Genomic DNA, 24079 nt, shown 5'->3' with positions numbered 1-24079 from the left:
GTAAAGTCCCCAAGATGAGTATGAACTTACCTGTTTCTCGCACTGGAAACCAATTCTCTACAGTGAACTGGCTGTTCCCACAAGGGAGATGGCTTGCAGGGCAAGATCAATCCATTCTCTGCCCAGACTACATTTGTGCTTGGGACTGTCCCAGTCTGTGTGTAGGACCTTGCACTTGGCTTGGTTGAACTTCATAAGGTTTGCATCAGCCCAACCCACAAGCATGTCAAGGTCCCTCTGGATTCATCCCTTGCCTGAAGCATCAACTGAATCACACAGCTTGGTGTCATCAGCAAACTTGCTGAAGTTGCACTCAATCCCACTGTCCTTGTCACCAACAAAGATGTTGAACAGTACCAGTCCCAATACCAACTGCTGAGGAACACAACTTATCACCAGTCTCCACATGGACATTGAGCTGTTGACCACAACTCTTTGAGTGTGAACATCTCGCCAATTCCTTATCCAGCAAGTGGTTAATCCTATGTTCTAGGCAAGCTTCCATGGTGGGTGGGAAGTGAGCTGGAAAACCACCAAGCAAGTACAAAGTTCAGATGTACTGACAGGAACCTCAGTGCTTTACCATGCAAAGAAATAAGCAGCATCTCAGACAGGCATACAGAAGGTGTCGTGTCTCCCCAGCTACTACAAAAAGCTTTGCTTTGTATACACACTCACAGCAAGCAATGGTTTCCTTTCACTGCAGCTGACCAGACCTAACTGAATTTCAAAGTTCTTCACTCTGTGGCAGGATTCTGAAGCAAATTCACTTCTCTGGCCCTTCTACTGGGGTTAACTGCCCAGTACAGGGGAATCCTTAGTCTTTTCTGGCATAGGGAGTCCTGCTTTGTGATTTTGGTTCCTTTAAAACTGATTAAAATACTTGTGGAGATAAGTTTTTAATGGCGTTTCTCTCTGTTGGGTAGTCTGGTTAAACTGAGCATCATCATTTCGGTGAGTCTGCCTGGATGCTCACTTGGGGATGAAAAGCAGCAGCTTTTGTTTTCCAATTGCTTTATGTTTTGCGGAATTGCTTCCATCTGTGAGGCTTTAAATAACATCAAATTTAAATAAGTGGTATTTTGCATTGATTTTGTCCAAATGTAAATGTTTAAGCTGTCAGGCAGCAGAGAGTCAGGCCCAGAATGAAATTCTTTACTTACCTGTAATTGAAGAAATTCCCCTGAGGAAATACAGCCATAGTTTTATCTGTCTCTAAAATTTCTACACTGCCTTTAGTCGTATTTCTTGCATACTTCCTCTCCTTTCCCCAAAAAGAGTAAGTTCTTGGCTTTTCTTTTATTTTTCCAGTTTCTTCTGTTGAAAAATTGGCAAAATCATTCGTGTTTGGATGAATCTGTTGCAGGGAAAGAAACCAGCCAGTTACTACCTCTAGAAATCAAGTCATGTAAGGTAATGTTATGCATCCAGCTGGAAGCATTTCAAACTTCTTGTTACCAGGAGTTGCAGCATTTCAAGCTACCCACTTTCTGGGAACGTCACTTTTTCCTTGCATACTGCAAAGTGGGTGAATGTACTACTATTTATGGCACAAATTAGAAGTTTGCTTGACTATTGATTAGCTAACTTCAGAATCTGCTTTGAGGAGGTAAAATGTGCTATCAGCACTTGTGTTTCAATAGCGTAATTAATAAGTGTTCAGGATTTGCCTGATTTTTGAAATCACCTTATTTGTTTGAATATTTAGCTAATGCTAAGTTTAGTTCATGCAAATTCCTCAGAGAAAATACTTATGTTATTCAAATTTATGGAAACAGAGCATTATTGAATGTTTTTTGTCCTTAGGAGCTGCTAGAAGCCTTTGACACACCTACTTTGGCTTGATTGCTATTTAACCTTAATTGCCTTTATTGTCATATAGCCTTTGGGTCGTCCTACATGAAACCGCTTTCATTTTATTGCTATATGAAAGGATATGGAAATTAGAGGGTAAAACTAATCCACTTCAACTCCATGCTTCTGATTTTTCCCAAATTTTTCATGTGATGGAGAGTGCATTTCCAGAACATAAATTTGACACTCAGGCAACAAATACAGCAAGGGGACTGCTGTACAGGCATTCTGTGTATGTTCAAGCCATTTGGGGATTGAATGAGTCAGTTCATAGTCACTATGGGATTACTTTTTGTGGCTTTCTGCTCAGATAACCATGTACAAGTAAACAGGAATTAGTGATGTTTGAAAAGGTGAGAACTATTGTCTGTGTGTTGGTAGCTACTTGCACCAGTATGAGTCCCAACCACTTTTATCATAGAACGAATTGTTTCAACTTAAAATTACCCAAAGTTTATTTATGAATTTAAGATCAATTAGAACTTACTGGTTCTCTAGATGAAGACACTGTTTCCTAATTAAAACATAGAGATATTTTTTATCTGTAGAAATACACTAGAGGGGCATGCTTATGCCTATGTGTAACTAGATATTCACACTGGAGGAGATATACTTCTTCATTGTGGTGGCAAACACAGCCAGTAAATACAGGCAATAAAGTGGGCCAGGCTGGTTTGGAAAAAAGAATTATTATGTACATTTTTCCATTATTTAATGTGGTCTATTTTTTTTCAACTTGAAAATATTAGGAGATAAATTATTTCAGCAGTGGAGGTCAATGTTACTTACACAGGTAGCTTGGTATGGAGAAGCTAATCTGCTAGAACAGGAGTCTTTATCACTCCCTTCCAAAAAGAGAGATCTGTATCATCAGTGGTTTGTTGGAGGTTGCTAGGAAATGACACGTTAGAGAAGTCATTAGGCGGTTGAAGCTAACATCAGTGCTTGGCTATTGCAGGCTTTCTTTTAATCAGAGAGGCATAATTATAGCTTTGTTATGGGCATAAGAAAATCTGGCCTCTGAACTTGCATTCCATGTATTTATATTTGTCTCATGCATCTCTTAGTTCTTGTCAATGGTGCTGGATTTCCACTGGAGATCCAATGTATTGAAAAGTTCCAAAGCATTATGTTTCAGAACAGTTTCAAGTACCTCTTCCTAGATATTTTGAATATATAGCCCCACAGACCTCAAATATATGGTCTAAATCTCCTTCGGAAATCACCAAAGTCACCTTCACCTCTATCAGTGTAAAAATCTCCTTGAAGACACTAAACACAAGGTGCACAGACAAGGACTTGGGGTTTGTAAGTCATTTTTAAGCCTACAAACTGAAATTGTTGATAAATTTGCTAAATCTTCTCTACCAAAGAAAAATGTCAGATGCCCATAAGTCTTCTTTAGTACATTAAAGTGGAAGGATGGTGAAATGTAAATGAAGGCCTTTCAGATACAAAGTGTGTTTGCATAGCTGTAGAAATCTGGCAAGCAGATGGCAACACATTGAATTTCAATAGGAAATCAGATCTGAAAAACCACTGTTTGTTACCAGGTTGCTCTTGAAAAGATCGATTATGATGACTGATAGGAGTCCCTGCGATGAACCCATTGCTCAGGCTGGCAAGCAGTTGCTCACGAGAATAGCTGCAATGATTCCAGCTTCCTGGCTTTCTCCCCAGTGCAAGGCAAGTGCATAAACCAGTCCAAGTCTTTAGTCATAAATCAGAGAGCAGGTCAGCAATATTTTCTCTGAGGACTGGCAGATGATAAGATTAAGAGTTTATTGGTAATTGCATGCACATGCTTAACTCATGATGAGTGAGGAGTAAACCGGACAGGCATTGAGCACTGCTGAGTTGTGCTGTGTTTAGTGCAAGCTATGAAGATCCATATGAAAAGCTATGACAGTGCAGCTGATGCATGTCTTTAACCTTTTCTGGGCATGAAAGAACCTCTTTTATAGGAAAATCCCATCTGAAGAAAGTGGGGGAAATTCAGGAGGGAAAGCACAGAGCCTGGTATAATAAATAGCTTCAGAGTGGGAGGAAATCTGAGAATTGTGCCTGGAATGCAAAAATTCATTTTAGGAATGTGAAGAAAATCTTTCAAAAGCTTGTTCTTTTCTTGGAAAAGAACAGGAGAAAGTCCAAGTGATGAGATGGGCTCTTGCATGGGTCCCTCAGGTCTTCCTGATCTGTGAGTTTGTGCTTCCACTGGGACATATTTAGAGCATAAAGACAGAGTAAAACTGCTAACCACTAGTGTAAAAGATGGTTATTTTGAAACCTCTGAATTCCATCTAGGCCTTGGAGATAGTTATTATGCAGCGAATTCTCAAAATTCTTTTGGAGGCATGTCAAGAAGTGTATCTGTAGAAAACAAAAATGTTAATCTGAGGTGCCATGGCTCTTCTCACAACTGTGCATTTTGCCACTTCATTTGGTTGTATTTTTCTTTGTTTTTTATTTCTTAGGAAGATTTTGACTACTTCTGGGATTCCGAGACTCAGTGCTGTTCCATTCATAACTTACTGAAGGTGATCCATTCTTTGGGAAGCTGTGCATTCACTACTTTGCAGATGTGGACACTGGCATAGTTCTGCAAAACAGCCAAGGTACAGCTTTCACAGGAAAATGTGAATAAATGGTGAGAGAGGAAGGAAAGAGGATGCTCGAAAATGATGTGATATGGCCAAAAAAGCTCTGAAACACCTTAAAATAACATTTTGGAGATAACTTCAGCCCACCCTCGTATACCTTCAGAGTTGTATGGGTCTTTCTCTACTCATTTTTGGGACATCTTCGTCTCAAGGTTCATTTGACAAAGCAAAATGATGATAGTTACAATCAAGGTTCTTTATGTCCTTGCTAGAATTTGGTGAAATGACAGGATTTTGTGTTAGCTTTTAAAAATCTGTTGGTGTTTCTTCCTTGTTTCAATTTTCAGTAGGATAGTTGTGTGTGTGTGTGTGTGTGTACATTCATGTTTTCCATTCATGCTCCTTACATGAAAAGTGTCAGCTTCATTAATAGTTATTGCTTTCTAGAAGGAAGAGCAATGTCACTCCTTGGGATTTTCTTTCCAAAATAGTAATCTCAAAGAGGACTTAAAGTAAAAGGGTTAGATGCACAGAATCATACAATAATTTAGGTCAGGGACATGTGCAGTCAGCTACTCTGACACCCTGCTCAGAGCAAAAGGCCAAGGCTTCAGAGCTAGGTCAGTTGGTTCATGGTTTTATTCAGCAAAGTTCTGAATATTTCCAAGGCTGGATATTCCACAGCTTTTTCAGCTTGTTTCCACACTTAATCACCTTCCTTGTGAATTTTCTCTCCTTATCTATCTGGAGCTTCCTATAATTTGCACCTTGTCGCAGTCCTGCTCTTGTGCATCTCTGGGAAGAGTCTGTCTCTGTCTTCTCTTTAACCCCTTATTAGACAGTTGAATCTAGCAGCTAGGACTGCTCCTGTGCAGGCTGAAGAGGGTGAGTTGTCTCAGCCTTGCTTCACACATCATGCTCTCAGCCCCAGGTTGCCAGCAGCAGAACCTGCTCTGGTTTGTGAAGCTCCCTCTGTACAGTACTCTGTGAGTCCAAAGATGCACACAGAGTGCTAGGTGTGCCCTGATCAGTGTCAAATAGAGGGCAATGACAAGTTGTTGCTAGGTCCTTCTTTTAAGACTATAACGTGATCCAAAGACTGATTCCAAATAAATAAATAGCATCCTTTTAATTGCTTTTTGAAGAAAAATTAACCATGAATGTTTCTAAGGAAGCAAAGGATGTGGATTTTCCTTTACTTACTTGATTCCACAGTTTGTGCCACAATATCCTTATTTCATAACAGGAGCAAGGTATTGCATGATTAAAAAATAATTAGAAGTGGAGATTATAAAAAAATAATTTAGGATTTATACTTTGCCAATAAAATGCCACAAACTGAACACTGAAGTAGGAAAAATAGCAATGGATGTGAAAGAAAAGTAAGTTTGCATGCTTGGCATTATCACTGATATTATAGCATAGCCTTAATTCCTTAAATTCAGGCATATAAGAAATGGAGATAAAAAATAGATAGGGTTTTTGCTAACTTTTAAACGTGGGAGTACAATGTACTGACACTTCACTGCTAATATTTTCCACTAAGGGCCAATGTAACCATTAACACTTGCAATTTTGCCTTTGTAATTGCCTCTAGAAGAAAACTTCTGGTCAGGATAAGGATTGGAGCCACTTTTTAAAGGGCATCAGTTGATTGCCTTGCTTGAGTGCAGTAGAAGAGAAGACACATCCAGGAGCTGGCACCCATTATTGTTCCTAGATCCTGCTAATGACAGCAAATCTCACTGATCTCCTGCTGTCAAATATTTGAAATTTGGAAGCCTGAAACTAGGTGTGTAATTCCAAAGTCATGAGCTCTGCAACTGCAGACCAGAGTCAATGGTGTAAATACCATAGCCATAGCTGACAATGTTGATTGATGGGATTGCCTTGGATCCAGCTGTCCCTATTAAAAAAGACATTATTAAAGAATAAGAGCTGACAAAATGCATACTAATTTATGCTTCACAGAAAGTCATAATGTACACCGTGGGGGAAATACAGTGTGATACAATAGACCTGCAAATCTCTGCCCGCCTTCCCATCTCCTGTGTCTAGCACTGTACTGGTCTTCTGTATTGCAGGAAATACTTCAATTTATCTTTTTTCCTGTGTGTTTCCCAGTACTTTCACAGCTATGTCCAGCCTTATGCCATTGCACGGGGGTAGAGGGGCTGAAAGCTACACTCCTGGACTCAGGAAATGATTTCTAGACAAATCATTCCACAGGCTGAAGTACACCTCTGCTGTGCTCGCTGCTCTGCAGAGCATATTGCACAGCCAGCCTGAAGTCATTTAAGTGCAGTCCAAAGTTGTGTGAGCTTGTACTTCAATCTCCATTTATCAGAAAATAATTAAATGTGAGAAGAACTTTAATACGATAGAAATGGTTTCAATTTTGTAGCAAAAGAAGAAAAGTCCCATGGGAAGATATAAGTTCGAGTTAATTTAAATCTGATAACGAAAGACTTATGGAGGGCTTCTGGTCAGAAAGGCAGCTCATGATCCACCTCTATTCACAGTATACTATTCAAGAGGTGGTCCAAGAAGAAGTCATGGCAAAGTCCTCCATTTTGTTTTCATGTTCATTTTGACAGAAGTCGCTGGAAATTACCCCTGTTGGTCTGATAGAATTCCTGTGGCTAGCAAAAGCGGGAACGACTCAATATTATAAAGTATTTATAAGTCCCTAAGGCACATTTACAGATGTCCTTAGCAACATCAATTTCCAGCATGTTAATAGCTCTAAAAGCTAAAAGCAGAACTGTAGACCTTTTCTAGGCACTAAAAAGCAGCAAATGCTGACAGACAAGTAGTGAGTAGGCAGATACCTCTCTGCCCACCTCTGATAACAATCAGCTGTATTGTGCATTAGCTTCAGGAGATGGATTAGCCCTTTTGGCAGCCCACTGTAAAGCACTTTGCAGTAATCTCATTTTGAGATCTCAAAGCATGAATCATCCAGGTCAAGTTTAAACTAAGCTTTGAGGGCCAGATTCTTATCTTGCTTACACCACAATGAATAGAGAGCTATTGTATTAGAGCCAGTGTTGTTACACAGCTGAGTAACACCCATATGCAGCCAACCAGAATCTGGGCCTAAGGGTGAAAAATTGACATACTAGTAAAAGTTAGCTGAGGGAGTAAAGACAGGTTGCTATATATAACAGTAAAGAATCAACTATTTCTAACACTGAATGTGGAGCTTTATTACAATAAAGAAAAGTGAAAGGTCCAATTTCAACTAAATATTTAAGTACCTTACTGGTTAGATTTCTACACCTCCACTGAGTTCACCGAGACTCTTCTATGACCAAATTATAAACAGTTTGCAGGCAGATGTGAATATTTTGAATACATGCATCCTCCCTCCCATCACATCAATACATGCCCATCTGGTCTGGAATGAGATCTCTTACTTCTGCATGCTGCTTCTTTGCGTGTGAAAAGGGTGGAAAATAGGAAAAGTGACAGACAGTGGTCTGTTAGGTGACTTTAACCAGACTGTCCTGCTGCCACTCACATCCGAGGGGCCCTAGAAAAAGAGGGTTAAGATGACACTGGGTGTAGGAGCTGTTCTTTGGGCTGTATTGGCCTTGTAGGCAGTATTAGCATTTTCCCTATTTGAACTGTTCTGTGACTACTGACTTCTGTGTGAGTATGCTGCAGGATACATCCTCAAAAGAAGGCATACATTTTTCAGCTTCATATCATTTAAACAAGGTATATAGCACTGAGCTGTTTCTTAGTCACGAATATCTAGGTGTGAAAGACCTAAATACTTTATCCTCCACAGACCTGCTCTTATAAGTAGCTGTCAGGGCACATGTTTATGCATTTTTGAGGCAGCTGACCCTGCAGCCTCTCTCCCTTCTCATCCCCACCTTTACATTTAAATTACTTGCATTTTTCTCATTTGTGGGCTCCTGATGATTTATCCACTGGAAGAGAGAGCAAAGGATGAGCCCAGTGGTAATGCAAGAATTTGCTGTAGAGTTGCACACAGGTTTTCCTCTGCAAAATGATCACTCAACCTGTCCACCCTTTTCTGCAGGCGTGCTTTGGAAATAAACATACTTAAAAGCCGCCTGGATCTCAAAACCTTCAAATGCAGAGGATGTAAACAGCATCCAGAAATCTGAAATGGAACAAGATGCTTCTCTGTCCAGTGACCTGGAATAAAAGCAGCGTGGCTCAGGGGAGCTTGCAGAGGTCAGGTCAATGCCCTGCCTTGCACCAAGCTCAGCCTTTCCTAGACTATTATTGACAAATATGAGTTTACCTTGTTCTTAAAAGATCTTTTGTGTGGAAGATTCTACCTCCTGAAGCAAACTGCTCTGGTACACACCTCTCCTCAATTGCCTATTGATATGTAACAGCCCTGAGAAACTGGACAGGTCTGAACCTAGGATTCCCTACTTGGTTTTTCTATTGTGACAAACATGGGTTTGGTCTGCATTGGAATATTCATTTTTGAAGGTTTGTTGGGGTGAAGACAACCAGGGCTCTTTCTTCACATGTCAAGCATATCCTCTGACTGAAAACAAAATTAAGAGGGTTCCCCAGTGATTCTGAGCTCAAAATACTTGCAAGGCAAACATATGGAAGCTGAAATTCCTCAAGTCACCAGTCGAGCTCAGACTTCTGGGGTTGTTAGTCATGGTGGGGAGTCTGTCAGCCCTGTGAAATGCATCTTCTGGGTGCTGCTATGGGCAGTAAAGGCAAGGTGATGGAAAGGCAAACACATTTGCTTTGAAAGGCTAAATTAAACCAGCATGTCCCTGCTAAATATGCAAATTATTGAACTGGCATACTCCTGGGGGTGGGAGGGAAAAGTCTGGTTAAAAATCGCTAACCAGCCTTTTCAGAAACCACTGTCCCACCATGTGTCTATCAAATATGCTAACCCTTTCTCCTCAGATAGTGTGAGATATGCTTTTGTATGGATTTTCTTCTCCACAATACAGATGCAAGATTCTTTAGGCCACTCTATGACAACAGTTCTGTTTGTGGTTTCTTGTAGCAGCCCTCTATATGGACAGACTCCCATTTCCACTTGAAAGACTGCCAGACAAGAGCCTTTCTGCATGCGGGTTTTATAGGGAGTGATCTAATAAATGGAGGGAAAATAATGAACTTTGTATGTTTATGCAGTTCTGTGATAGTGTATCCCTTATTGCCTGCAGTGAAATCAGCTTTCATCATGATTAATACTGTGCTGCCAATGACACAAACTGTCTGCATACAGACATTCAGGGGAGCAGCTTGTGGAGTGGGTTCACAGCTCTTGGGTTCACCTTCCAAGAACTTCAGAGGTGTAGTTGGGCCTTTTTAGTTTGCCTGTTTACAGCCAGAACACCAATATTTACAATTCTGCTCATTCTCTGATCCTTCTGTTAATAGTGGCTGACAGTGGTTTTGCAAAAGTTAAAAAGAGAGCTATAGCCTGTGGAAATAAGCCCTGCTGCTTCTCAGCTGCAAACAGCGCTGTCACTCAGCTGCCATTCAAGCCCAGGGTTATGGGGAGGGTTTGCAGAAAAAAGCTTGCTGAACGCAAGAGCACTTTCTTTTCTGCCCACTCTTTGCTCTCTTCCACAACACTTGGAATTTAAATGCTTCACTCGGTGACCAGGCTCTTCTTTGTTTTGCTGTAAAATGTTATCCTTCCCCCAGAAGCCCACAGCATCTCCAAAACCACAAGTGGTTTCTTTATGAAAGGGGGGAGGCAAAAGTTATTCTCTCTGATGCTTGGGCAAGAGGAAGAGCAAACAAATGCTGTTCAATTACACAAAATGAATTGAATGTGGAGGCAGGGCACATCTTAGCAGAGTGCAGACAACTCAGGATGGGGCCAGGACTCTTTACTATGTTACAAGATGTTCCTTCTCCACAGTAGAGGAAAAGGACAGAGATACAGCTATCAGGCATGATTTCCTTCTTCCACACTAGAGCACTAAAAAACAGGCCACTAAAGTATTCACATACAGAAGTCCTACAGCTCAGAAATCTGTCTGTAATCCTGTTCATTTTATTTAAGACCTCTTTTAAGCAACTCAGACCCTTTCTAGAACTTGGTGAGGATCTCTGCTCCAGCATCTCACATGGCACCAGCAAAAGGTATGTGAGTGATGGTTTTTGGCTGTTCATATGAAAACTTGTTTCCATGAAAGGAGCAAAGAAGCAAAAGGAGCAGGAGAAAATACTGGAAAGGTAAGAACAAGAAAAGTTCAAAAAGAACAGGTATGAGTACATTCACAACACCATGAAGGTGCTTGCAAGCACTAAGGGTAGGTTTCAGAGTGTCTCTGCATTAACTAGGTGTTTGAAAGCTGGTTAAAGTTAATGGAGGTGAGAGGGCAGCTGATCAGGCATAGGTGTTGAGGGAAAGCATTTGCCCTAGAGCTTCTCTGTCATAGAAAGGCAGGTGGGTCTCAGTCTGTGCAATCTGACATGTTAATTGAATTCTTGACATCTATACTCTCGTTCTCCTTATTTTCCTCTTCTCCTCACTTTTCATCTGATATAGTTTAAAAAAGACAGAGCTGAAATGGATTGGAGGCTTACAAAGACAACTACCACCACCGGTTGACTGTATATCCACAGAACCAGCCTTTAACAGTTTGCAGGCTATGTGTCCTCTTTTAGTTACAATCTGTGGGTCACATTGAGGCAAAGATGTTTTCCATATGCAGCACCCTGCACTCACTAGACAATTTTGTTTTTCACTGGCCTGCCTGCTTGCCTGTAACTGAGCATGTACACTGGTATTTTGCAACATCCTGTAGATCACCTTTCAAGGAACATTGCTATACTGACAGTTTAGGTGGTGGAAAATGGATCCACTCAATACCTAAATTGGGCTTTTGTTAGGTGAATACTTGCTTGTCTTGCCAGAAATACAGTGCTGTAGAGTCCTGGAAGATACATCTCTCACCAGGAAGTGCTCTCAAGGTAATTTCAACAGCCTTTTATGCATCATGTTTCCTCTCAGTCTTCCCTAACCTAAACAACTGCACTTCATTCAACTACCCCTGACAAGCCATGTTTCTAGAGCTCTGATTATCCTTGCAACTCTGTCATTGACACGTCTATTACACCCTTCTTTCTCTAATTACAGTATTCTGTACGAGAGGCAGGATTCCTACTGATCCCATGCCAGAGCTGGAAGGAAGGTAAGGATTACTTCACATCTTGCATAAAACCCACCTACTTCTACATGCCAGGAGGAGGTAGATATACTGCAGCTGTGTGACACTCTGAACTCTTCAATTTGCAGATCTGACCCACTTTCCCAAAGCTTATCCAGTGGTTTCCCATCTTCCATTTGTGCAGTTGATTGTTCCAGTCTTCTAAAAGGGCAAGAAGGAGGACCCTGGGAACCAGAGGCCAGTCAGCTTCATTTAAATCCCTGAAAAGGTGATGGAACAGCTCATCCTGGAGGCTGTCCCTAAGTATGTGGATGACAAGAAGGTAATCAGAAGTTAGTCAGCATGAATTCACCAAAGTGAAATCATGCTTAACCAATCTGATTGCCTTCTACAATGGGACAACTGGCTGGATAGATGAGGAAAGAGCAGTGGATATTGTCTACATGGACTTCAGCAAGGCTTTTGACACCTTATCCCATGACGTCTTCATAGGCAAGCTCAGAAAGTGCAGGCTGGGTAAGTGGATGGTGACCAAAGAGGTTGGACTAAATGACCTGCAATGGTTCCTTCCAACTTCAACCATTCCATGATTCTGTGGTTCTATTTATTTCAGACTGCTACTCCAGCTAATAAAGATACTGTGCTCCTTTTAATTGTATATCCAGAGAGTTCTCAACTCACACTAAATTTCACATTGTATACAAATTTCATAGAAAGCACTCCCTATGAGTCAGTAGTGGGAATACTGAGAAGTACCAGAAGCAAGCTGTCTTTTTGCAGAAAGCCACAAGACATCCTTCTGGTTTAATGGTGAGCATTGGTAATTTTTGGCATAGAGTTTGCAGGCAATTTTATATAGCTTATAAAAAATTTCAGCTAGGGAAGTCATTTAGAAAACATGGTCTAAGTACCTCCAGTAAAGTACTCAACCTACTTTAAAGATCTTACTGTTAGCAAAATGCCTCCTTTTTACCTGAATGGTGCCCAGCAGAGAGTCAGGGACTTTTTACCATTACTGGCAGTAGTAGCTTAAAAAAAACAAGCCTGGGAACCCCTTCTCTACAGAACATTCCTCTAGCTGGTTTGAAAAGTGTCAGATTTTGGGTCTTTTCATGGTGTTTTGAGTAAAAATAGTGCACTGCACATCCACTTGAAATGATTTGGATCCACTGTAGAATAAAACACATTATTCAAAATCAGTTTGCCTTGAGAAATTCATGTTGCTGTTGCTGTCTTTTTAGGACCCACACTCAGTTCCCCATAGACATCAATATGGGTTCCACCAGGTCAGACTGAGCCAGGAAGAGCAATTTATAGAGATATATAATTTAGATTACAAACCAGTTCTGGAGGCCATCTATTGCAATACCTGCTCACAGGACCAACTTGACTTTTTCTATGTATTTTGTGCCTTTTTTCCCTACACCTCCCCCCCCCCCCCTTGTTCATGCTTCATCTCTCTCCTTTGTATTACTGAGGTTGTTATAGCCATTTGATTATTATTAATCTCCACAGAAGACTAAACAAAGCAGAAAACAACACCAGAAAGTTGTTTATTAGCTTTCTAGTCTCAAGGAATGATGAACCAAGTCCTTCTATCTTTTTCTAAAGAATGTGTTCATTGAATATTTGCCTGTATTTCTGCCTCTCTGTTTGTCAAAAAAGAAAATGAACCACCTGTTAGTCATCCTGCTTCTACACAATCCAGAAAGTATCTCATACTCCTCTTCAGTAACTTGAAGTAGCAAAACTGTCTTTTTGTGATATTAGAAAAGTAAAGGTATTTAGAAGTGCAACTGAACTATTCAAACTGTTCTTTCTCCAGAGAGGTGAGTCCTACTTCAGTCTGTATTTGCTCCTTGAAGGAACAATTATTCAAAATTCCTGTTCTTTTCAATGTAAGCGTAGCTGCTCCTTTCCTCAAATCAGGAACCTTACTGCTTGTTACTGATAATTTTTCACTTTCTACTCTGTTGCTCAATGTAGTCCTCAAAAGTGTGTCAAGAATGTGCCTCTTAAAAAAGTCTGACCATAAAACTCCAGTCACTTTTCACTGGAGTAGCTTTAAAACTAGAAATACATTCCAATCTTTATCTAGATTTGTTTTTATTGTACTGCTAGCTCTTAATCTGTTTAAATCTAGAGTGTTGAGGCACTTGTCCAAGTATTACTTAAGCAAAAGAAGGCCTGCTCCTGTCTTTCATTGAACAAGAGTTATTCTAGGCCTATCACCTACTGACACAGGCAGTATAATAACAAATTTTATTTATATTAATCTCTTGAATATGGTGGACAAGCATGTTACAGAGTAGGCATTGGAAGCTCTTCCTCAGATTTATCTCTTTTAGAAAGAAATATCAATATAATTTCTAATGATGTGATTTTGAATGAGGTCTCTGGACATTAACTTTATTAATGAAATGTATTATCACTCACATTGATTTTTGCCTGGGAAAAAAGGCTGGCACTCAATTTTAACTGCTCTGGATGTCTTCTGGGAATGGCACCACTCTGACCTGCAGGCGACTGATGCACATACTCACAGGAGGTAGTTAACATTGCTGCTGTCATGGAAGCCGTACCAGCTACTATGAGAAACAGACAAAAGTTTCAGAGCTGGAATTTAAGGGTGTTTAAGTGTTTGGGCAAATGCTGTTATTCATTTGTTTGTGGTTTCTAAACCTCAAATAATATGTCTACAACAATCAGTGTGATGTCCAAGTGAGTTTGAAGTAAACTAGCACACAGATATAGTAATTTGAGTCCTGAAAGTAGTAAAGCTGCCTTAGAATTACATTATAGTGGACTAATTAATACTGTTTCTTGACAAGGCAGTTGCCTTGGAACAGAGCCTTGCTGACAGGGTTGTGGATGTTGAAGCTGTAGACAGCTATTTGAGTGCTGAGCTGAGTGTCAAATATCTTGTTACTTCAGCAGAGTCATGTATTCAGAGGTACATTTCTATGTCTCACAGGGTAACACAAAAGCTTTCCCATTTAAACAAATCACTTTCTGTTACATGAGTATACAAAGTAATTTACCTGTACATTGGTAAAGCAAATGCAATAAATAAAGTGTCTTCATACATTCGGATTCAGTTCTACAGAATCATTTTCTCTTTCCAGCAAAGCAAAAACATGGAAGATGACTAAAAATGGATGTTGCAATATTGATGTCGTACTATTGCATTGTGCTGAATGCATTCAATTCAGTTTTGTAAGGAAAAATATTGTGACATCAGTATCTATGCCTTGGAATGCCATCTAGTTGTGCATAGAATTAAGCTTTTTTAATGTAAAAGATGAAAATGCAGCTACATTCAGAGCTTAATAATTATTCACAAAACTATATTTTTCCTTTTATTTCTTCTTTTTCCTTCTTACTTCTTTCTTCCTTTACCCTTCTCTTGTCTCTTTTTTTTTTTCTAAAACAGAAAGGAATTGGGAACCTCTCAACTGCCAGTAAATGGCACAAAGGGAAGGAAAATCGTAGAAAATGTCATTTTCAAATGGTCATATATATCAAAGACTAACAGGGGAGACTTCTGTTAGGGAAACACACCACAGAGTCAGGAGAGTGAGTGGTTTTAGAGTACCCTGTATGACAGTTCACATGTGAAATGCATGCGGGAAACACTGCATGGATTTAAATGAGTAAAAGCTCATGTATTTGGTTTATATTGCATGGCTGTTTTTTCCCTTTTACTCACTTCTTCACTGTCAAAAGTGACAATTTTCTGACTACAAGGCCTCAGATACTCCAATTTTAAATGCTGGTGCAAGATTCGAAGAAAGTTGTGTGAACCACTAAACCCCAATGTTTCATTAGTGTCTAAGAAAACTTAATTACATATACCCATAGCTGAGTAACCCCATCTGAATACAGAATCACAATCATGCTTGTACAATGGACTTAATGCAACTGTGCATGCAAACGAAGTCCAATATTTTGCTTAAAACTCTGCAGATCATATCAGTTGGTTACAGGTTATCCCTATTATTTCCCAGACTGTAGTCTGGTTTGGAAAAAAAAACTAATAATAGTAAAGCTTCAGGAACTAAGTTGAAGTGCAATCCTCTCATCAAGCATCTAATTATAGAAATTAAGGTTGATTCTTTGCACAAAAATTCTTATAAACTCTATTGTGGCTATGGCAAAGAAAATATTGGCTGCGTCAGGTATCTCCACTATGAGGGAAGTGGGCTCTGTAGTTGAAGAAGCCTTTAAAAAGCCCCTTAAAAAAATAGGTCCAATTCATCAACTACAAAATAGGAGCAACACCCATTGATTTTGAAGAGGGCTACTTGTATTCTACAGTCAGAGAAGAAAGAGGTATGATTAAAATAAAAAGAAATAAAATAGCTTTTTTTGGCTAATAGTACCCATGTGTGGGAGTACAATCACACAAACATTTAAGCTATTCAACTAACTACTTAATCTAACTTTTATTACATTTCAGTGTTCAATTTCAGATTTCAGCTTTATATCTTATACTGTGCCTCGGGTTTCATTCAGCTGATAATGAAGTTTTGGAGGAAGAGGAATCTAGCTTTATAATTGCAGCTTCTGCTTTCAAAGTATAGTAGCTTTGTCCCTTGGAATAAGGTGGAGCTGCACAGGGATTTCCAACTTTCTTCTTTAAGAAACTCTCACCTGTTTTCAGAAGTGAGATTTTATAGAATATAACTTCTGATCTATGTGAACTGTTCCTTGTTTTCTCACGCCCATGTATTTGAGATATAGATTGTACGTTTACCACTGAGGGCCCCTATTCAATAAATAATGGACAGTTCATGCATTTTTTTTCCCTCAGAAGTACTAAGCTTTTCATTATCATTTTGATTTGGGTATTAGCCCTAAAGCCTTTTCCTGGCCAAGATTCTCCTGAGTCTCAAATCTATTGTTGCATTGCTGAGATGGTAGATACTTTTTATTTATCTGTAGAAGAAACCTTTTGAATGGCTTGTCTATAGTCAGCTCCGGTTGCTGGCACTAGTGACAGCCTTGATAAGTGCTGAGAATGTCACAGTCTACATAAAAGCATTTGGGAAAAACTGGCAGACATAAAAGACATTGTTGTAGTTATATAAAATGGAACCCAAAAGATTTTTTATTAAAAAAAAAGCCAAAACCTCAACAAAAACCCTAAACAAAACAAAACCAAAAGTAAAACCAAACAAAAACCTCCACAAAACAAACAAATCCCCAAAATCGAACAACTGTATTGGAATAGGTACATGAATGCATTTTAAGATATTTTGACATATAGTCTGAAATATGCAGTTGTTTGCTCTCTAATATACAAAAAAAGATTTCTATGGAAACACTGATATAGGTCATTCCAAATGAGATGCAGAAAGATGTCCCAGTCAGACAAATTTACCAGTCAGGTAAAGTGTCTCTACTATGTTGTTGAGGTTCAATTATCCACTCTCCCATCTACCTCTTTGCTACATATACTGTAATTTAGGAATAGCTGTTCCCTTTTAAATTAATGAATTTCATCTTTGTTAGAAGCTACTAAATTTCAACAAGTCGTTGTTAGCCACTGAAGCATCAAGCTTTTCACTTAGCAATGTGCAACACCAACTTGGGCACAAATACACACTAGAACAAAATTAAATGTAGCAGGAACAAGTTCAGGTGTTTCTGAATCACAGAACATTCTGTATCAGGGACGTTTTAAAACCCACCAATAGTAGGTAAGTGCGCGGCTCAGTGCTGACGTAGTTTTATCTCCTCAGCAGTGTGGCCTGCTATGCACATTTGTTTTTTACGTTTGTTTTTTGTAAGAGTTTTGCCTCCAGTTCAAGGTCTTGCCCTTATCTTCAAGAGACTCCAGGCAGGATTCATCAGACCAGATGTAGACTCCTACATCTGAGTGAGTCATCACAGGCTCACTGTACTGCCAGTGAAGAGAAATAGGTGCTTGATAGCAGAAATCTTCTCATCCTGAGGTCAATGCCTAAAATAGTGCAGACAAATCTTACCCCACAGTGCTTATTTCTTTCTGTGGACTATATTTGGGTGAGATGAATTCTACCCACACAAAACTGAACTCTGCAGCAAAGGGAAAAAATGGCCTGCTGACTCTAAATACCAGCTGGATTATTACAGAAGGCACTTTACTGCAAATATTCCTCCTGCTGGGATTCGCTGAGTGAACAGACGAATTACAAACATGTTACAAGACATAATGAATGTTGGAGAACATACTGGCTACAGGGAGAGTTGGATGTGAATATACACAGGACGTGGCAATGTAGAAGGAGATACGAGCCCAACTGCTCTCCCTGATTTGGTAATATGCTACACAGCTCTTATTTTATCTGAGTATAAATGTCCTCCTGTTCAATGTAAAGAATGTATCTCGTAAATCTGTGACACTGGTTTCCTACCCCACTTCTGGGAACAATTAAAATATTTCATATTAAACTAGTGCATATGCTGTTCCTGGTTAATGTCTGAGATCACTTACTTCTTCATATGAGTTGAAAATAAATGCCTGGGACATTACAACTACTGCTATTCACAGTGAAAAGTCCTGCTGCGGAGTGAATGTTTTCAAATGAAGTCTGTGTTAGAACTGGTTCTCTATCAAGTCTAGCAGAGAGTGTTTTCCTACTTTCTGACTTTCTGGCAATGAAAACGTGCTTACTGATTATTTTTCTTTTTACATCCTACTATCACTTGTCAAGAAGAGATGGATGTTTCTAGGTCTCCTCTACACAGGGAATTTCTTTCTTTACCTAAACAGCTTCTGGCTACAAAAGAAGAGTATTGCTATTCTTTCCACATGAGCTACTGGCCTTTGCAAAGATATTCTGCTGTTTATGAAAACATGTCTGTCAATTTAATAATTAGGCAGATATCAGCTTTTATTCAGTGGATCAGAAAAAATGTACTGATGATCTAATGCTACACGGCTCTGCAGTCTGATTGAAACACTGTAGTTGACTCCAAGATTTCTGATTTCATTATCATTCACATAATTTTCTGGTTAGTGTGGGTTTGTTTTTTTTAAAGAAATTGGTGCTTAGGATTTCTTACCACTGCTGTGCAATCTATGCCAATACTAAGAATTCTGTCTTTTTACCATTACACCAGTCCACACGGTTTTGGATGAATGATACTTATGAGAATTAGTAGATTGTTAATAGTTGCAACTATAAGATTATAATAAGGTTTTGCATGTAAAGTGGCTTAACTGGTGCTCTTCTAATTCAAAATGGCAACACTGAAAGTAAATTCCACAGAGTTGGATAAGTTGCTTTGACCTGAAACTAGTAAAAGAGAGAGCAGAACTGGGATATTTTGAAGCTACAATGATCCTGCTGAGATAAATGTATCTCATGGTGAGCCCAGTACCTCGCTGGAATCACCAGCTGGAGTCAATATTGATTGCAGTAGAAACATAGACACCATGATACCTGTATTTAGGCACTCAGATTTAGATACCTGCTGCCTGAGCTGTCTTTCTTGAGTAGACCAAAAGGCAGTGAAGACTTTGAAGCCTATTGGGCCACAACCTGAAATTCATCTTTAGTTTTTCTGCTTTTACTCAGTCCCACAGAGAACATTTATGAGTTCAAATTTATGAAGAGGTTTGTTCTGAAATTATTGTTTCAAGAACACTGTGATTTGAAGATACCATCCTTTACTAAGCAGAAGAACTTGTGATTTATAAGCATTCAGAGCAGACTTTCCTGTTATTCTGGATATATTGCCTTCAGAAAGAGAAAGTGAAATGCAGTGGTCATATAAACCTAATTTGGCACACCTAGAGTGTTTGATAGTAATGTGGTTCCAATGTTGTATCTTGTATTTCTAAAAAAGATATCTTCCTTATTCATTTCTTGCAAGTCTCCCAGTCTTTTCTGTTGAAGGTGCAGGTTGGTAATGCTGCAGAAATAATGAAAACAAACTTCTGCCGTACTTCTGTGAAATAGCCTTCAATGGGACATTAATTCACTTTGCCAATGATTGGCCAAAGAGAGTGAAGGCTGGGACAAGGGCTGGGACATAAAGAAGATTTTACTCCAAGTTCTCCAACCCATATCTCCCCTACAGATATTGGCAAACACAGCTTGATATTGCAGTATACGGAAGATAGGATCCATAAACAGCAGGTCAAGCTTCTAGTAGTCTGAGTACTAGTCACTCAGCTTCTTCAGTTCCTGTTGGTATAGATGAACAATATCTGACAACTAAATGTTTGTATAAAGATCTGATAACAACTTTCAGAAAATGCTACTTTCTCAGGAAGGACAGGGACTCAATCTGGAAGAGGAAATTCACAGGGCAGGAGTTTTGTGTACACTCTTGCTGGTTTCCATATATTAACTTAAAAGAAAGTTCTTATGAATTGTTTTAGAGAGAAATCTAATACCAAATGAAATCAAGTATGCATGTATTCCTCTAGATATACAGTTACCACCTTTTGTAATTAATCTCTCATTAATCCATCTGTACTTCAAGAACCATGCTATAACCTGTGACTGCCTCTGGCGTATGTTTGGAGAAGCCTATGAAGCTGACAAACATGGAATACGTTTTCCAAGCATGGGAAGCTCCCTTAGTTTCTAAAGACTGAATGTACACTAATAGAAGGATGCCCTAGCAGGTGAAACACAAATAAGCACTTGTATTTCTTGAGTGTGGCATAAGTATTACATCTCAACCCTCAGACTAGGCACAAATCTCAGCCTTGCATTGATCAAACCCTTAAGCTAGAGATATTTTTAACTCCTGTATTTATAAACTTTCCACTGTGCTTTGACTGGCTGTACTGGCAGGAAAAGCCAGAGAGTGATGTGTCAGGCTAAATGGCTGTTATCATATATTCCCATAGAGTTTCAAAAATAGCTGCTGAACATGTCTGGTAATTGCCATAGTTAATCTCTGGATGGTTCCTGGTCCTTCTGCTGAGCTGCTCTGCTCATTCTTCAATGCACATATGCCTGTGGAGATTTGAACACATATCTCCTGGCAAAGACAAAAGTTGTAGTATCATACTTGTAAATTATAAACGTCAGAACTGATTGCAAAGTGTCAGATGTTCAAAACCTATGAACAGTAGTTTGCCTCCTATTCCTGTTAGTGCTAGGTTTTAATTTAGATATATATTTATTTGTAATAACTGCAGAATCTGTTTTTAAGAAATATGCTGGCAAGCAGGTTTTCTTGACACTTTCCAGCTGAAATATTGCAGCTTCTTTTGACCATCTTTATTGAGGAGAAAGTATTCAGCTCCATCAAACAGATGGACTTAATATTTCAAGATCCCATGCTAAATCCTATACAGGACCTAAACATTTAAATAATGATTTAAGCAGAATTGAAACTATGATATCCAGAGTACGTGACTCATCTGCTGCCCATCCTGTCTGGATTTAATGCTCTCCAGAAAACCCAAATTCTTCCTCTGTGTGTGCCCAGACAGCTCTAGCTGAGCCTGTGTCCTTCATGAGATGTTGATGTAGTACAGGGTGGGGGCACACAGAAATGCCCAAAGAGCTGCTAAGCAAGCCTAGATGCTTGACAGGCTCCAGCCACTGAACAGTACTGCTTTACCCTCACACTTCCTAAGAAGCAGGCTTGATTTGTCTGGATGAATTTTTTTAAGTTAATACAGCTGTGAGGCTTCCCCAGCCTTATTCTAAACCAGTATTTTTGCTCAACAGAGCACTGCCACACTCTGATTTTTTTCACTTGTTCCCAGAGGAGCCTGATCAGCCATGCATAGAGTATAGTCCTTTATGGAGTCTGCTTGCAAGAACTTTCCTTGGAAACAAGGAAGAAAGTGATGGTGGCCTTCTTGGATAAAACAGCATAGACCTTAGAGCAAACCAAGCAATAAGACCTCACTTCTACTTCTTCCCAAAAGGGATTCCTAGAATTACCGGAATAAGGCCAACATTTTGGTGGAAGAAGTTAATCATTGCACACAAAGTGCTTAGGATTCATTGACATTTGACCACTGGCCATTCTGAATACTCTTTTAGGAAGAGTCAGCTCTTCTACATACAATTCAGAGTCCAGCTACACAACTCCATGCTCAATTCTTTCTTCAGAAGCTTCTCTTGTGAGTTTTTTACCCAGTAATTTGGACTAATGATAGTACTCCCAGCAAAATTAGTGGATTATAAGACGATCACATTTTGTATATAGGAAAGAAAGTTGCATCTCCATGATGTCTTCATCCTGTCCTCTTCATTTCTGAAGACATGGAATGGCAAAATCTGCTCAGACAAAACTTGCTGATTTTATTGCTTGACAGAAGTGGGGTTTTTTTCCTAAATTCCAATAAACCCGCAAACTTCTGTCATCTGCATCTCTTCTTGTTGCTGAGCTTCAATCAAACAGTTTCTGAATGTTCAACAATTAAAGCATTAACTTGAGCTTAATGTCTGATTGGAGAGAATTTTCTCAGCAAGCACAAAGGAGCACTGTCTACTGGCTTCAGTCATGTTACCTTTCAGTAATAGAGACATGTAAACTAATCCTTTCTTTCCAGACACACTGCTCTGAAAATAGGCCAGGTCCCACTGGGAAGATGCTCCTAGAAAAGTCTGTAATTAGACAACTTCAACTGCTCTGCACAAATACCTTATTAAAGTTCCACTATGATCAAGTGTGTTGATGCATAAGACAGACACAAGCATCTCCACTGAAAGCTGTATTTTCTTTGATTCTTTCTCTGAAGCAAATATTACAGACAGGTTATCTCTTCAATCCAAGCAGACAGCTGTTTCTCTTCATTGATAACCCAAGCAAAAGTTTATTGTAGATGACAGAATATTTTCCAATAATTAGGAAGATGCAATAATTTGGATCTGGCCCTGAGAAAGGTTAATGCAGGGTCTGCAGAATAAGCTGCTAGTAGCACTTCCTTCATTTCCAACTCAGATAGAAGCATAGTCTGCAGCTGTGTCTGGTCACTGACTCAGAGTCAATGCCAGGTAGATTTTTGTTCACTGTATTTATATGCTGATGTTAGGTCTGATACTTCTGTAAGTAAGGTCAGAATGATGAAGCCTGGGAGAAAGAAGAGCACACATGGAAATTTTGCTCATTTTTTCTAATTTATTCACAGTGTTCAGTGTTGTTTGCCTTTGTGCAGTACAGCTGTCTTCAACTGAAACTCAGATTTTCTATTGTGAAATGTAGATTGCAATCATTAAGACAGACAATAAATTCTAGTTTTCGACACTGATTCCTGATTCCACATTTTTTCCCACCCCACAAAAACCCATCTACTGAACCCAATCAATGGTTTCTGCTGAGCACAAGACCACACCTTAGCCCTGGTTAGCCTGTTGCTTCTGTGTGATTCACTGGCAGATTAAATAATCAATTTTCCTCTTTTAAGAGTGATGGTGTCAGCTCCTGCCAGTCTCTTGTAACTAGGCTGCATGTCTTTCAGCTGGCAAATGGAAGCAGAATAGAGATCCCTATCCCTGAACTTTGGCTAAATAAACAGCAATGCTAGAAGAAGTTTGTTGTTCAAGAGAGAAGTCTTTGGACACTAATGGCAAGCAATTAAGTTGGGTATAACCCGTTCATATTACACATTTTCCCAATGGATACACCTCCCTGGAAAGCACCTTGACCTTATTGAAATGAAATGAGGAAGACAGGAAAGAATGGTGAGCCTGAAGCTGAAAATCTGAAGCTTTAAGATATTCACAGAGAAAACATATGATTGTGGTGTCAATTGAAATAATCAAAAGAAATCCAGAAAGAGGAGATGAGCCTGCAGTCAAAGAGGAGACATAGAGAAAGGGGCAGGCTTGTAAGGCTTTATTTTGCACAGGAGACAATTCCACATTTTATTCTTTATACAGTTATTTCTGCACTGTTTCTAGGCTTTTTCTGCTAGGGATTTACCAAAGAGTTTTGATGTTCAAGACTTATTTTGAAACTCTCTGCACTGCAGTTTGCTGTTACAGAACCTGGGGACTGACAGATGCTCTGATCCTTCTTGGTGCAGTGCCAACAGTGGCAGCAGGTAGTGAACTACACTGGGCGCCACCAGTCCATATGGCATGTCCACACATTAATTGGTTCTCAAGAGTCAGTCCTCCTGAGACCATCCATTTACTGCTTTCATTGACTGCTGCCTCATCTCATTAATCAGTGTTTCCTTCTGCAAACTTTTGGTAAGGCCAGTTAGCAGACCTGTAACAAGTAGAACTAGAAATACCGCTTTTTGTAGCATGGAATTTCAAAACTTAGAGATCTGCATGGTAAGGATGGCTTCCTTTTACACTGGAGACTAAACTGCTGGCTCACAAAATGATCACACAATATTGATGTACTGAAACATGAACAACTAGCAGAGAGGCTTGGGTCTCTCCTCCCAGACACGGTGTCTTTTTCCAGCCCCATTGATGTTAGTTGGTGCAGATTGAGTTCCTGCCATAATGTCTTTATCTGAAGTTTGGAAGTGGTATCCCTCTTTTCCAGCAAGACTTT

This window comes from Melopsittacus undulatus, chromosome 7 (genome assembly GCF_012275295.1).
Source record: "Melopsittacus undulatus isolate bMelUnd1 chromosome 7, bMelUnd1.mat.Z, whole genome shotgun sequence".
Lineage (NCBI taxonomy): Eukaryota > Metazoa > Chordata > Aves > Psittaciformes > Psittaculidae > Melopsittacus > Melopsittacus undulatus.
Note: the sequence above shows the minus strand (reverse complement) of the source record.